General features: G+C 39.2%; 1 pseudogene; it reads left to right on the forward strand.

Moving 5' to 3' along the window:
• Positions 1-842: 842 nt before the first annotated feature.
• On the forward strand, positions 843-1,691 carry LOC131752826 (small ribosomal subunit protein uS2 pseudogene; annotated as a pseudogene).
• Positions 1,692-6,740: the final 5,049 nt, after the last annotated feature.

A 6,740-nucleotide genomic window follows, 5' to 3' on the forward strand; every position in this document is an offset into this window, starting at 1 on the left:
CTATAAAATGCCTACTGTCTCCATTCACCTAAAATTCTAGGCTTGAAGTCTCATTCTTTTTTTTTGCGGTATGCGGGTCTCTCACTGTTGTGGCCTCTCCCGTTGCGGAGCACAGGCTCCGGATGCGCAGGCTCAGTGGCCATGGCTCACGGGCCCAGCCACTCCACGGCATGTGGGATCTTCCTGGAACGGGGCACGAACCTGTGTCCCCTGCATCGGCAGGCGGACTCTCAACCACTGTGCCACCAGGTAAGCCCTGAAGTCTTATTCTTTTAGCTCTGGTTTTGATTTCTTTGGGAGAGGTCATTTTCCAAACTACAGAATACTCTTTTAGCTATTTCACTAACTGCCCCCCGAACCCCACAAGTAAGTGTGTGTGTGTGTGTGTGTGTGTGTGTGTGATTCCAGTCATACACATTTGGGAAAAACTTCATTAAACAATGTTAAATAGGTTTATCTATGCAAAATTCACTGAGTCTTTAACATACAAATGTGTCTTTTGACACTCAAAAAAGAGAGAGCATGTAGCATTTCATATAACACAACTAACATTGATGGAAACTAGTGTTCCAAGGAACACAGACTGAGAAATGCTCTTCTCAGTTATTTAGAGTTCGGTGTGCACTAATTGATAATTGTTACCTGTCAGCAGGATTTTCAAAGGAAAGGGGGGAAATAGGCAAAGTTTGTTAACCTGGAATTACTGGAGACTGTTTCCCCAAATCTTGCTGATATCAGAACACCACTAAAAACAAAACGTTGTTCCTTTCCCCGCTACCCAGACAGGGGTCCATACCGCATTGTTCTGGATTCCCATCGTAACTTAAATGGAAACGTTCACAATGTTTGGAGCCCTTGATGTCCTGCAAATGAAGGAGGAGGATGTCCTCGTATTCCTTGCAGCAGGAACCCACTTAGGTAGCACCAATCTTGACTTCCAAATGGAACAGTACATCTACAAAAGGAAAAGTGATGGCATCTACATCATAAATCTGAAGAGAACCTGGGAGAAGCTTCTGTTGGCCGCTCATGCCATTGTTGCCATTGAAAACCCAGCTGATGTCAGTGTCATATCCTCCAGGAATACTGGCGAGTGAGCTGCGCTGAAGTTTGCTGCTGCCATTGGAGCCACTCCTATTGCTGGCCGCTTCACTCCTGGAACCTTCACGAACCAGATCCAGGCAGCCTTCCGGGAGCCAAGACTTCTGGGGGTTACTGATCCCAGGGCTGACCACCAGCCTCTCACAGAGGCCTCTTATGTTAACCTGCCTACCACTGCTCTGTGTAACACAGACTCTCCTCTGTGTTATGTGGACATTGCCATCCCATGTAACAAAAAGGGAGTTCACTCAGTGGGCTTGATGTGGTGGATGCTTGCCCGGGAAGTTCTGCGCATGCGTGGGACCATCTCCTGTGAACAACCATGGGAGGTCATGCCTGATCTCTACTTCTACAGAGATCCTGAAGAGATTGAAAAGGAAGAGCAGGTGGCAGCTGAGAAGGCTGTGACCAAGGAGGAATTTCAGGGTGAATGGATCGCCCTAGCTCCTGAGTTCACTGCTGTTCAACCTGAAGTGGCAGACCGGTCCGAAGGTGTGCAGGTGCCCTCTGTGCCTACTCAGCAGTTCCCCACTGAAGGCTGGTCTGCAGCTCTCACTGCTGTCAGTGAGAGCTGGCTTTATAGTTACTGACAACTGACTTCTATAAATTACAGTCACTATAAGTAGGATACATAGGGTAATGATTTATTTTCCAGAGCTTTATTTTTTTCTGAGTTTTATCTGTTTTTATTTATTTTTTAAAAACATTATTATTACTTTATTTTCATATCCCTCTTAATACCAAGTGTACTATTTTCTTTTCAATTTTTTTTTTTTTTTGCGGTACGCGGGCCTCTCACTGCTGTGGCCTCTCCTGTTGTGGAGCGCAGACTCCAGACGTGCAGGCTCAGCGGCCATGGCTCACGGGCTCAGCTGCTCCGCAGCATGTGGGATCTTCACAGACTGGGGCACAAACCCATGTGGCCTGCATCGGCAGGCGGACTCTAAACCACTGCGCCACCAGGGAAGCCCTCTTTTCAATTTTAAAAAAAAGTTTTATTTATTTTTTTGGCTGCATTGGGTCTTCATTGCTGCACGTGGGCTTCTCTAGTTGCGGTGAGCCGAGGCTACTCTTTGTTGCGGTGCGTGAGCTTCTCATTACGGTGGCTTCTCTTGTTGCAGAGCATGGGTTCTAGGTACGTGGGCTTCAGTAGCTGCAGCGTGTGGGCTCTAGGGTGTGTGGGCTTCAGTAGTTGTGGCACACAGGCTCAAGAGCGCAGGCTCAGTAGTTGTGACACACAGGCTTAGTTGCTCTGCGGCATGTGGGATCTTCCCAGACCAGGGATCAAACCCATGTTCCCTGCATTGGCAGGAGGATGCTTACCCACTGTGCCACCAGGGAAGACCCTGTCCTCTGAGTTTTTACACCACACATATTCTCCTCTCACATGATCTGATACTCATTCATACTAAAGCAATAGAGATCAAGTGTGTTATATAGGAACTTGGGAACTGCCATACTGGGTGAGATTTATGGTCCATCAACTCAGCATTTTGTGTAAACACGGCCTCCAAGGTGTAGGAGAAAGTGTTTTCACACGTTTTTAGTAGATTTGAAACTGCTAGAAGTATTCTTTATCTCAAACAGTATGAAAAGAAAAAGTTAGGCCAAGAGAGTCTAAAGTTTTCTGTTAATCAAGGGAACCTAAGTAATACAGGACTGGTGAGAGAGTTCATTTACAGCTTAAGTGAGCAGACTTAATTTCCTAGAACAAAATAGTCTACAGATTAAGTGGAAAAAATATAATTTTATATTAAACATGTTTATTATATATTTTGTGATTAAAAATACTTATTGTATTGCAACAATTTAAAAAAAGTATAACTCATGACCTGGTGAAATCTTTGCATCACTGAATCTCCTGACCTTTTATTTTTTCCATTTTTATTGGTGGCAACATGATCTTTCCAATCATATAAAACTATAAACTCTGGAGTCCTCCCTGACTTCTGCCCCCTCAGCCACAACATCCAATTAGTTATCAAGTCCTGACATTTCTACCTTCTTAATGTTTCTGGAATCATGTCCTTCTCTGCAATTTCATGTCCACTGCTTCAGTTCAAGTTCTCACTATCACTCTTTGGATTACTGCAATCACTTCCTAACTGATCTTGTTGCTTTGGGACAAATCATCTAATTCAGGGATTGGCAAACTATATAGCTCATGGGACAAATCCAGTCTGTTACCCATTTAAAAAAATATTTTATTGGAACACAGCCATGCTTATTTATTTACCTGTTGTTTACAGTTGTTTTTATGCCACAGCAGCACAGCTGAGTAGTTGTGACAGAGACTGCATGGTCCACAAAGCCCAAAATATTTATGATCTGGCCCTCTATAGATAGTTTGCCAACCTCTGATATAATCCTTCTCCTCTCTGCAGGCAGAATGATATTTCAAAAACTCAGATATGATCAATACTCCTGTTTAAAATCTTGCACTGACTTCCCATAATCCAAAGAATAAAATTCAGGTATAATACTTGTATACCAAGTATAATTCACAAGGGCATTATTATTATTTTTTGGCCCCATCTACTGTTCTAGTCTCATTTGCTGCTGTTCGCACTTTCTTACTGTGTTCCGTTATGATAAAGTACTTGCAGTGCCCTGGATCTGTGATGTTTTTTTCCTTGAGTTCTTGCTTCTGGCAAGCACAGTCATCTTTCAAACTCATGTACAATTGTTGATCCTTAAGTAGACTTTCTAGATCACTCTAAGCCTAATTAAATCCTTCATGTGAATTTATAATTTCTTCTTATATTTATCACCAGTAGCACTCATTTTAATTTGTTGCTATTTTAAATTACTTCTCTGTCTTTCCTAATAGACTATGAGTCTTTGGAGGATCTGGATGGTGTCTTATTTATTGTAGTATCCCTTGTGCCTCACACAGTGCCTTAAATATAATAAACATTTGATGAATAACTGAATGAAGAAACTTGAGCTAAATCTTCCTTGAAAAAACTTCAGTGTGACCTGTTGAAAGGTGAACTTTTTCCCACAAAAACTGTAAAACACTACTGAATGTTTTTAAGCCAAAATTTGCTGAGGACTATAAAAGTAAAGCAGGAAAAACACTACTCCATAAATTTATGGAGTAGAAGAACAAAAACCAATTTTTTGAAATCAGAGGAATGAAAAAAAATTTTAATGAGAAAAACAAGGAATGATTTTGTTACTGATTGTGACTATAAACATACTATTATTTAATGAATTAAATAATTAAATTATATTACTTTGTATGGAAACATTTGAGACCCCAAATAGCCAAAACAATTTTGAGAAAAAAAAAAAAAACAAACAGAGCTGGAGGTATCATGCACCCTGACTTCAGACTATATTACAAAGCTAGAGTCATCAAAACGGTATGGTAATGGCAAAAAAACCAGACACATAGATCAGTGGAACAGAAGAGAGAGCCCAGTCCAGAAATAAACTCATGCACTTATGGTTAATTAATCTACAACAAAGGAGGCAAGAACATACAATGGAGAAAAGACAGTCTCTTCAGCAAGAGGTGCTGGAAAAACTGGATGGCTACATGTAAAATAATGAGATTAGAACATTATCTCAAACCTTAGAAAAATAAACTCAAAATGGATTAAAGACCTAAATGTAAGACCTGAAACCATAAAAACTCCTAGAAAAAAACATAGGCAGAAAACTCTATCACATAAATCTTAGCAATATTATTTTGGATCTATCTCCTAAGGCAAAGGAAACAGAAACAAAAATAAACAAATGGGATCTAATTAAACTTCAAAGCATTGCACAGCAAAGGAAACCATCAGCAAAATGAAAAGACAACCTACCAAATGGGGGAAAACATTTGCAAATGATACAACTCATAAGGGGTTAATATTCAAAAGACATAAACAGCTCATATAATTCAATATCAAAAAAACAAACAACCTGATTAAAAAATGGAAAGAAGACCTGAATAGACAAACAAGACACACAAATGCCCAACAGGGGACTTCCCTGGTGGTCCAGTGGTTAAGAATCCACCTTCCGATGTAAGGGAAGCAGGTTCAATTCCTGGTCAGACAACTAAGATCCCACATGCCGTGGGGCAACTAAGCACCACAGCTAGAGAGAGGCCTGCATGCCGCAATGAAGAACCTGCACGTTGCAATTAAAGATCCCGTGTGCCACAATGAAGATCCTATGTGCCGCAACTAAGACCTGACACTGCCAAATAAATAATAAAAAATAAATTAATTAATTAGAACAAAACAAAAAATCCCAAATGTCCATCAGGCACATGAAAAGTTGCTCAACATTGATAATCATCAGAGAAATGCAAATCAAAACCACAAAGATATCACCTCATACCTGTCAGAATGTTTATCATCCAAAAGACCACAAATAACAAGAGATGGTGAGGATGTGGAGAAAAGGGAACCCTCATACACTGATGGTGGGAATGTAAATTGGTGCAGTCCCTGCAGAAAACAGTGTGGAGATTCCTCAAGAAACCAAAAACAGAACTAACAAATGACCCAGAAATTCCACTCCTGGGTATATATCTGATGAAAATGAAAACACTAATTTGAAAATATACATGCACCCCAATGTTCATAGCAGCATTATTTACAATAGCCAAGATATGGAAGCAACCCAAGTGTCCATATCAACAGACGAATGGATAAAGAAGGTGTAGTTTATACATACAATGGAATACTACTCAGCTATAAAAAAAAATGAAATTGCACCATTTGCAAGAACATGGATGAACTTACAGGGGATTATGCTTAGTGAACTAAGTCAGACAGAGAAAGACAAAAACTGTAGGTTATCACTTATGTGTGGAATCTAAAAAATAAAACAAAAGAATATATATAACAAAACAGAAACAGACTAATAGAAAAGAGAACTAGTGGTTACCATTGGGGAGAGAGAATGGGGGAGGGGCAAGGTAGGGGTACGTGATTAGCAGATACAAAGTAATATGTATAAAATAAATAAGCAACAAGGATATATTGTACAGCATATGGAATATAGCCAATATTTTATAATAAGTTTAAATGGAGTATAACCTATAAAAATTTTGAATCACAATGTTGTACATCTAATATAACATTGTAAATCAACTATACCTTAATAAATTTTTTTAAATCAAAAAAGTATATTGCTAAAAGTTGAATTCATTGAAAGACTCAATTTGGATTTATAACATAAAATGAGTGATATTTTTACCTTCTAATAATGCTTTACCAAGTTTTACAGACTGAGCTGACTTCAGAGAAAAATGTTATAACTTGAGAGGCTTCCCATTTCTTATGTGAAGATCACATTAAAGGCTCTGAATTCAAATAACCAACAGATATGATGAATATATCTATCAGAGCATATAAAGCACATCATACAGTAAAAGCCTTGCAAAATGACAAATTATACATTAACTGAAAAAAACAGAATGTAAGAAAATATATTAGATATAGGCTTTTAGAAATGGCAGAGTAACTCAGCCAGCATAACCTTCTTGCAGATAACAATTACAATATATACATAATATAATAAACCCCCCTAACTGTTTGAAAGCACTGGGGAACAACAAAGCACTCAGATACTAGAGGGCATCTATCCTTGAAAGATAGAACTACAATCAGTGAGATTTGTGAGTATGCACCTTT

The sequence above is a fragment of the Kogia breviceps genome, chromosome 3 (genome assembly GCF_026419965.1).
Source record: "Kogia breviceps isolate mKogBre1 chromosome 3, mKogBre1 haplotype 1, whole genome shotgun sequence".
NCBI lineage: Eukaryota > Metazoa > Chordata > Mammalia > Artiodactyla > Physeteridae > Kogia > Kogia breviceps.